At 39.6% G+C, this 10239-nt stretch overlaps 1 pseudogene; it reads left to right on the forward strand.

The window, feature by feature from the left end:
* The first annotated feature begins 7487 nt into the window (after positions 1-7487).
* On the forward strand, positions 7488-7846 carry LOC102866614 (annotated as a pseudogene).
* The last annotated feature ends 2393 nt before the right edge of the window (positions 7847-10239 follow it).

Raw genomic sequence — 10239 nt, forward strand, 5'->3', positions numbered from 1 at the left:
GTGTGGAAATTATCAAACAATATCATTGATATCACATGCAAGCAAGGTTCTGCTGAAGATTATCCAAAAATGACTGAAACAGCATACCAACAGAGAACTGCCAGAAGGTCAGGCTGGGTTTAGAAGGGGTCATGGTACTAGGGATATTGTAGCTAATGTTAGATAGGTCTTGGCTGAAACCAGGGAATACCAGAAGAATGTCTATCTGTGTTTCATTGACTATGCAAAGGCATTTGACTGTGTGGAAAACAACAAACTGTGGCTGACTCTGAGAAGAATGGAAATCCCAGAACACTTGATGGTGCTAATGCAAAACCTATACTTGGACCAGGAGGCAGTCATCAGAACAGAGAAAGGAAAAATTACATGGTTCAAAATTGAGAAGGGTGTACACCAGGGATGTGTCCTATCTCCATACCTTTTCAACCTATATGCAGAACAGATTATCCAGGAGGTTGGGCTATATGAGAAGTGTGGCATCAACAATCTGCATTATGCAGACAACACAACCCTGCTTCCTAAAACTGAAGACCTGAAGTCCTTGCTGTAGAAGGTCAAAGACTGCAGCCTTCAATATGGATTGAGGCTCAGTATCAAGAAGAAAAGGTACCACTGGGCCAATTGGCAGCATCAGGATGGATGGTGAAGAGATTAAGATTGTTAACAGCTGTAGTTTGCTTGGCCCCACAGTGAACACTCTTGGCACCAGCAGCCAGGAAATTAAAACACGTATTGCGATGGGAAAGTCTGCTGTTAGGGACCTCTGCAAAGTACTGAAGAGCAACAAAGTCAGTCTGGAGATTAAGGTGTGTCTAATATAGGCCATGGTCTTTGCAATCATTTGCTATGCATCAGAGAGCTGGACAATGACTAGGGATAATAGAAGGAGAATTGATGACTTTGAGCTGTAGTGTTGGAGAAGGATATTTAATATACCATGGACAGCTAAGAGAACAAACAAGTTCATTCTGGAGAGGGTGAAGCCAGCTGCTCCTTGGAGGCAAAGATTCTGAAACTTTATCTGACATACTTTAGGCATGATGCAAGGCAGCATAAGTCCCTGGAGAGGGATGTCATGCTTGGGAGGGCGAAGGGGAGAGCTCAGGAGAGGAAGACCCTCTATGAGATGGATTGATTCAGTCACTGGAGTAATGTGGATAGGTGTGTGGAAGACAATAAGATTGACAAGGGATAGAGCAGGGTTTAGGGCTGTTGTACATAGGGTCACTATGAGTTACAGGCAACTCGACGGTACATAACAACAACAACAACAACTATAACAGTATAAAGCTAGAAATAAACAACAGAAAAATGAAGGTGGAAATACATGTAAACTAAATTACCCTCTCTTTAAATCTACTGGGTAATGGGGAAAAATCAAAGGTGACATTTTAAAAGTTCTACAAAGAATAAAAGTGAAAACATATCAAAGCTGAGTCACAGAAAAACAATTGTTGTTGTTGTTATACACTGCTGAGTCACCTGTGACTCACAGAAACCCTTTGTACAACAGCTCTGAATCCTGTCCTATCCTGAGCCAGTTTCACTGACTCTGACACACCTACCCCCAAGACCCTAATCACTGTGTCAATCTGTCTTATTCAGGGTCTCCTCTCCCGCACTGTCCCTCCACCCTTCCAAGTATGATGTCCTTCTCCATGGACTGGTCTGTCCTGTCAACATGCCCAAAGTATGTGAGATGGAGCTTCAAAATCCTTGCCTCCAGAGAGCAATATGGTTTCACTCTATGCAGGACAGTCCTGTTTGTTCTTTTGGCAGTCCATGGTATGTTCAATACTCCTCTCCAACACCACAACTCAAAGGCCTCAATTCTTCTATCATCCTTATTCATTGTCCAGTTCTCTGACACACAGCAATAATTGCAAAGACCATGGCCTGGATCAAATGTACCTAAGTCTCTAAACTGACATCTTTGCACTTCAGCATTCTGGAAAGGTCCCTAACAGCCGACTTTCATATTTCAATTTGTCTTTTGATTTCCTGGCTTCTGTCCAAGAGGGTTAATTGTAAACCCGAGCAAGCTGAAAATGTTATAAACAATCTCCATTTATCATGGGGTTGTCTATTGGCCCAGAGTGAGAATCTTTGTTTTCTTGATTAACTGCAATCTATATTGAGCATGGCAGTCCTTGACCTTCTGTAGCAGATGTTTCAGGTCCTCCTCAGTTTCAGAAAGCAAGGTTGTGTCATTGGCATGATGCAAAGTGTTGATGAGTCTTCCTCCAATTCTGATACTACATTCCTCCTCATATAATCCAGCCTCCCAGATGATGTTCTTCATATAAATTGAAGGGTATGGAGATAGGACACATCCCTGATGCACTTCATTCCTAATTTTGAACCATGAAGTGTTTCCTTGTTCTGTTCTGTCAACTGCCTCCTAGTCCAAGTATAGGTTTTGCATGGGCACAATCAGATGTTCTGGGATTCCCATTCTTAACAAGGTTAGCCACAATTCGTTGTGATTCACGCAATCAAATGCCTTTGCATAGTCAATGGAACACTGACAGACATTCTTCTAGTACTCTGCTTTCAGTCAAGATTCATCTGACATTGGCAATGATGCCCCTGGTACCAGTGCCTCTTCTAAGCCCACCCCATAAACAAGGAAGAAGTATCAGTAGTTGGAAAACTACTGAAGAACTTGGTGACAGAAATGAGGTGAGAGATAGGTTGAAAGAATTTTGTACTATCAATGATTATTTATTCATTGCAAATACCTTTTATAAGAAACACAAACGATGGCTATACACATGGACCTAAATTGATATTCTAAAGAGGAATCAGATTGATTACATCTGTGGAAATAATCACTGGTGAAACTCAATATCAGCTATGAAAACTCGGCCAGGGGCTGATTGTGGAACAGACCTCAACTACTTATTTGAAAGTTCAAACTGAAGCTAAAAAAAAAATTAAATTAAATCCACAAGAACCAAAATTTGATTTTAAGTATATCCCACCTGAATATAAAAACCATCTCAAAAGCAGTTATGAGGCCTTGGACACTAATGAATGAAGACCAGATGAACTGTGGGAGAAAATCAAGAGTAGCATTCACGATGAATGTAAAAGACAGAGGAAGAAGAAAAGACTAAGATGAATGTCAGAAGAGACTCTGAATATTGCACTAGAGCACTGAGAAGCCAAAGCAAAGGGAGGAAATCAAGATGTTAAGGAGCTAAACAGAAGATTTCAAAGGGCAGCATGGGAAGACAAAGCAAAGTAATATTATGAAATGTGCAAAGAGCTGGTGTCAGAGAATGAAAAGAGACAAACTTGGTCAGCATTTCTTAAGTTCAAATTCAAACCCTGAACTGCAATACCTATGGATGCTATGTACCGACTATTGAATGATCCAGGAAGCATTAAAAGAAGATGGCAAGAGTACACATGGTCACTGTACTTAAAAAGAGTTGGCTGACACAAAAGAATTTCATGAAACAGCATACGACCAAGAGGCAATAGCGATGAAGGAGGAAGCTTAAGCTGCTCTGAAGGAAATGGCAAAAAACCAAGGCCCCAGGAATTGATGGAATACAAACTGACATATTTCAGCAGATACTGCCCTAGACATGCTCACAAAGTTGTGCTAAGAAATCTGGAGTACCTGCCAGCTGACTGGAAGAGATCCATACTTACTCCCTTTCCAAAAAAGTGTGGAAATTAATCAACAATATGACTAATACCGCACACAAGCAAAATCTTGCTGAAGATTATCCAAAACGAGTGGAACAGAAAAACAGTTCTAGGAATGAAATTTATAGCATTAAATTCCTGCATGATAAAAAGAAAAATATGCCCAAAATATTAATTAATAAATAAATAAAAAGCACTAACCTCTAAAAGAATAGTGATTTTTTTTTAAGTAATTAATGCCAGGTGTTATTCATTAATGAATCTGTCACAGATCTCAGGTCTCTTCTCCATCTGGAAGTCCAAATACTTTGTTATGGGAAACTAACATGACAGCTAAATGCAATGTGGTATACCCTTACACTGAATCATGAAATCGAAAGAATATTAATAAAAAATTAGTGAAATCTGAATAAACCTTGTATACTTAATAGCAATGTACCATTGTTGGTTTCTTAGTGTACTATGGTATTGTAAAGATGTGACATTAAAGGAAGCTGAAAGTGGTATGAGAATGGTCAGTACCAACTTAGCAAATATTCTATAACTCTAAAAAGGAGATAGCATGAGCACTGATCACCAAGACTTGGGGAGGAAAGAGTCCCCAGAGCATTGTGGGCTCTTTGCAAGTTTCCCAGAGGCTTTGTCTGCTAAGATAAAAGTGGCCTCTCCAATCCAGCCTCAAAAGACACAGGTACACCATAAGCACCTACTACCAGTACTTGAAGGGAACATCCCTGTAACTTTCCCAGTTTCTCAGGGACTTTGCAAGCTTAGCGGGAAAACAACTACTCCTCTCCTCAGATACACTTTATATAATCTCAAGGATGCATCCATCAAGATCAAACATTATAAAAAAACAAAACAAACCTTCTCCTAAAAAAGTAAACTATATTGAGGACTCAAAGAATATCCCAATTACAAGAAAGTGAAAGAAATAAACTGATGGGGAGCTTCAAGAACTGGTATTGAAGAAGCTACAAATATTGGAATAAAGAGTTTGAAACCATAAGTAAGGAGTAACAAAAAAAAATCATCACAAGGCAGAGAGGGCACAACCAACACAGTACTCAAAACAATAACAACAAAAAAAAACACATGGAAATACAATCAAGACTATCAAGACCAATATGACAGAAAGTTTCAATACCTTGGTTGTTGTTGTTGTTATGTGCCGTCGAGTCGCCTGCGACTCATAGCGACCCTATGTACAACAGCCCTAGACTCTGCTCTGTCCTGTGCCATCGCACTGTCTCTGACACTCCCATCCCAATTATCCCAATCACTGAATCAATCCACCTCATAGAGGGCCTTCCTCTCCTGCGCTGTCCCTCCACCTTCCCAAGCATGATGTCCCTCTCTAAGGACCGGTCTCTCCTCACAACATGTCCAAAGTATGTTAGACGGAGCCTCAGAATCCTTGCCTCCAAGGAGCCACCCTTTTAAACCCTTACCCGGTTTAACCCTTTCCAGGACAAATCTGTTTGTTTTCCTAGCAGTCCATGGTATTCTCAATACTCTTCTCCAGCACCACAGCTCAAAGGCATCAATTCTCCTTCTATCCTCCTTGGTCATTGTCCAACTCTCTGATGCATAACAGGTGATTGCGAAGACCATGGCCTGTATCAGATGCACCTTAGTCTCCAAAAAGACACCACTGCTCTTCAGCACTTTGGAGAGGTCCCTAACAGCAGACTTTCCCATGGCAATGTGCCTTTTGATTTCCTGGCAGCTGGTGCCAAGACTGTTGACTATGGAGCCAAGCAAACTAAAGCTGTGTACAATCTCAATCTCTTCACCATCCATCCTGATGCTGCCAATTGGTCCAGTGGTGAGAATCTTTGTCTTCTTGACATTGAGCCTCAATCCATATTGTAGGCTGCAGTCCTTGACACTCTGCAGCAGGTGCTTCAGGTCCTCTTCAGTTTCAGCAAGCAGGGTTGTGTCATCTGCATAACGCAGATTGTTGATAAATTTTCCACCAGCCTTGACCCCACATTTCTCCTCATAGAGCCCAGCCTCCCGGATAATCTGTTCTGCATATAGGTTGAAAAGGTATGGAGATAGGATGCATCCCTGGCGTACGCCCTTCCCAATTTTGAACCATGCAGTGTTCCCTTGCTCTGTTCTGACGACTGCCTCCTGGTCCAAGTATAAGTTTCGCATTAGAACGATCAAGTGTTCTGGGATTCCCATTCTTCTCAGAGTCAGCCATAGTTTGTTATGATCTACACAGTCAAATGCCTTTGCACAGTCAATGAAACACAGACATTCCTCTGGTAGAATAGAAGAGATGGAATCAGTGAGAAAAAAGACAAGAATCTCAATGAGAATTTACAAGTAGGTAAAACAATGAAAAGACAAAAGGAAAAAAGAGTAAATATTAGAATAACATGGCATGACATCAAAGGAAACAAGATATACATGGCGAGAATTCCAGAAGAGGGGCGGGGGAGGGGGGGAACACAACACTAATTAAATTGTAAAAGACATAAAATAGAAGAAAACTTTTCCGGTATTATGAAAAAAAAAATGAAGAAATACATATTCTAGATCAGTGAATGCTAAACAGACTAGACCTCAATAGAAAAAATTAAGAAACATCATTGTCAAATTCCCCAATAGAAAAAGGAATGCAACAAAATGGCAACAATAAAACCTGGCCTATCAATAATCATACTCAGTGTGAATTACTTAAATGCATCAATTAAGAGAAAAAAGTAGCAGAATAGATTTTTTTTTAAAAAGCTAAGTCTATCAATATGTTACCTAAAAGGGACATATTTAACAGCAAGGATAAAGACGGACTAAAAAGAAAAGTGTGAGGGGAAAAAACTTATCAAGCATCCATAAGAAAAAGCAGTGTGTCCTTAAGAACACTGGAGTGGCAATATTAATCTCCGATAAAACAGACTTCTGGATGAAAACCACCAAAAAGATATAAGGACTAGATAATGATAAAAAGAACATTAGATCAAGAAGACATATCCTCATTAATATCTTTGCACGTAATGATGATGATGTTGTTGTTGCCATTAATTCAAGTATGATTCAAAGTGACCCTATCAAAAACAGATGTGAACTCTGTTCTACCCTGTGCTATCTTCACACTTACTGACATACTAAAGCTTACTGTGGCAGTCACTGTGTCAAATCACATGGTGGAAGGTCTTCCTTTCCTTAGCTAACCCTCCACCTTTCCAAGCATCATGTCCGTCTCCAAGGAATAGCCCCTCTTAGCAACATTCACAAAATATATGAGGTGAACCCTCATCCTTCTTGTCTCCAAAGAGCACTCCAGCTGTACCCTCTCTAAGACTTATTTGTTCGTTTCTTTTGGCAATCCATGAGATGTTCAGTGCTCTTCTTCAACACCGCAACTCAAAGGCATCAACTCTTCTTCTGTTATCCTTACTCATTTTCCAGCTTTCAGATGCATAGTGAGTGACTGGAAAGATCATAGCCTGAATCAGATGTACATTGGTCTTCAAAGTGACATCATGACTCCTCAATAATTTGAAGAGGTCCCTAACTGTAGACTTTCCCAGTGCAATGTGTCTCCTTATTTCCTAACTGCTGGTAACCAAAGGTGTTAATTGTGGATCCAAGGAAGATGAAGTTGTTGACTGTTTCAATCTCTTCTCCATCCATCATGATGTTGCCTATTAGTCTAGTGGTGAGAATTTTTGTTTTCTTGACATTGAGATGCAATCCACACCAAAGGCTGCACTCAATAATGGTTAACAGACTTTAAGAAAGACACCACCGGACCTGAACAAGGCGGAGGGTAGATACAGGCCGCTCGCCTCAGCTTTAGCCTTGCCTGCGCCATGGGGAGTCAGTCGCAGGGCATTCAGCAGCTGCTGCAGGCCAAGAAGCCCGCGCTGCGGAGAAGGTGTCGGAGGCCCGCAAGCGGAAGAACTGGAGGCTGAAGCAAGCCAAAGAAGCAGCATAGGCTGAAACTGAACAGTACCGCCTGCAGAGGGAGAAAGAGTTCAAGGCCAAGGAAGCTGCGGCTCTGGGATCCCATAGCAGTTGCAGCACTGAGGTGGAGAATGAGACCCAGGAGAAGATGACTATCCTCCAGACCTACTTCCGGCAGAACAGAGACGATGTCCGAGATGATCTCCTGAGCTTTGTGTGTGACATCTGGCCCGAAATCCATGAAAACTACCGCATAAATGGGTAGAAGAGGAAGAGACCCCTGCTCCATGGATTGGCATTTTAGATGCTGTGACATGGAATAAGATTTAGCAAAGCTTTCTTCTTGTGACAAAGCATTAAATTACTTCTGTATATTATAAATTCCTTTACTTTTTGGAGAGTAGCAAAACCTAGTACTTTGTGTAGATTTAGAGCTTATCCAAAGATTTCATCTTTTTACCTCATATTTCTTATAAAGGTAACAATTTTCTTGGACTTTTTAGCTGTAGTTAGCGTATATCAATCTGAGTTCTTTCTTAGATAGCTAGTAAAAGGAAAACAATTCTTCAAAGAAATAAATGGGTTAAGTATTTCATGTCCCTAAATCTTTCTTGAAGGTCAGGGGCTTTATTGATGAAAAAGTAGTAAATGGGATTTTTTGTAACTTGTTTGAAGAGCAGCCCGCCTTAAAAGAATCCTTTATGTTAGAAAAATGAATAGAGGTTTTCTCTGCTATCCAAAAGTAGAGCCTTCTCGTGATACCTTTACTAAACCAAAATGAAATGAAGGTGCAGTGCAGTTAACGTTCATTTATGTGGGAAAATTTTTAAACATTCTCTACCCCCAAAGTAAGTTAGCAAATAACACATAAAGCCGAAAAAAGTTAATATAATGTTCAGACAATTCAGAACTGATGGCTCAATGCGGAAATGCTGAGTGTAGTAACCACGAAAGGAGCTTGGTAACACTGAATGCTTCGTGTGCACTGTTGCAAGAACAAATGCCTGGACGCTGGTTTCACTCTTTTTGCCTTTTTTCTGTAAAAGCAAAAATCCCTTTTAAATTTACTTCAGTTCATGGAAACAGGTACTAAAGAAGGCCCTTTGTTAAGTGAGGTGACATACAGTGACGTTTCGGAAAGCAGAACATACTTGTAGTCGTCTAGTTGGGGCTGCTCTTGAGTTTCTTGTAGAAGTTACTCGATAGTAGAATATGGAAACTTGTTACTTGTTATTAATATACTGGTAATAATTTAAAAGTAAAGATTCTAGGGGAGCTCTGGTGGCCTAGTGGCAAGAAGCTGTACTGCAATCCCAGAGGTACACGGTTCAAATCCACCAGATGCTCTGCTGGAGAAGGAGGGACAATTCCTCCTGTACCAGTCAGATCTGATTTGACAGTATATGCACAAATAATAATAATAAAAAACAAAAAGTAAAGATTCTTTCTCATGCAAAAAAAAAAAATAAAAAGACACCACCACAATAGTAGTAGACATCAACAAACCACTTGCACCAAAAAGTGACCGAAAAGAAACTCAACAAAGATGCAGAAGTACTATACAATAAGACAACATGAATCCACAGACATATTCAGGGTACTTGACCAAACAAAAACTCAACTTACTTTCTTCTCAAATGCAGTTGGTACATTCTCCAGGCTTGACCACAAAAAGTACCTCAAAACAAATGAAAATTAAAACATCCTATCAAATCCTCTGTAATACTGGTAAGGCAGTCCTCCAGGGGCCGGTCAAAGCAATAGGCAAGCACATAAAAAAGGAAGAAAACAGCAAAATAAACTACTTAACACATCCAGCAAAGAGAAAAAGAAAAATTAGCTAAGTGGACAAGCTACAGAAGAAGAAAAATTATAAGGAAACAGGCTGAAGTCAATGGGATAAAAAACAGAAAAATAACTGAAACGATCAACAAAACTAGGAGCTGGCTCTTCAAAAGGGTTAATAAAATGGGCAAATCACTGGAAAAATTAACAAAAGAAAAAATAACTTGAATAAGAAATAAGAGGTAACATCACAACAAAACCAGTTGAAATAAAATAGACATTAGAATATTATGAAAATCTCTACTCTGATAAATTTGAAAACCTAGAGATATTGGAGAAATTCCTACAACCTCACATTTTATTCAAACTGAACACTTGAATAGACCCATTACAAGAGAAGAAACTGAACAATTCATAAAAAGTCTCCCCCCAAAATAGTCCTGGCCCAGACTGCTTCAAGGGTGAATTCTACCTAACATTCAGAGATGAACTATCATCAATTCTATTTAAATGATTTCAAAAAATAGAAAAAGAAGGAACACTTCCAGAGTCATCCTCTGAAACCAGTATAACCCTAATACCAAAACCAGTCAAAAAAGTTACCAAAAAAGAAAACTTCCAACCATTATCTCTCATGAATATAGATGCAAAAATCCTTACCAAATCAGGGCCAAAAGAATGCAACAGTTATTGTTGATTGCCTTCAAGTTGAGCATGACTCATAATGATACCATGAACAAAGGGCCTGAAGACACTCTACAACTATTGACATTTATCAAAGTTCAAAGAGTTTCTGGGGGCATGTTATTTTCTTCTTCTTCTTCTTCTTCTTCTTCTTCTTTATTATTAAATTTTATTAATTTTAATGAACAT

This window comes from Elephantulus edwardii, unplaced genomic scaffold (assembly GCF_000299155.1).
Source record: "Elephantulus edwardii isolate Elephantulus edwardi_28Jun2011 unplaced genomic scaffold, EleEdw1.0 scaffold00459, whole genome shotgun sequence".
NCBI classification, from domain to species: Eukaryota; Metazoa; Chordata; class Mammalia; order Macroscelidea; family Macroscelididae; genus Elephantulus; species Elephantulus edwardii.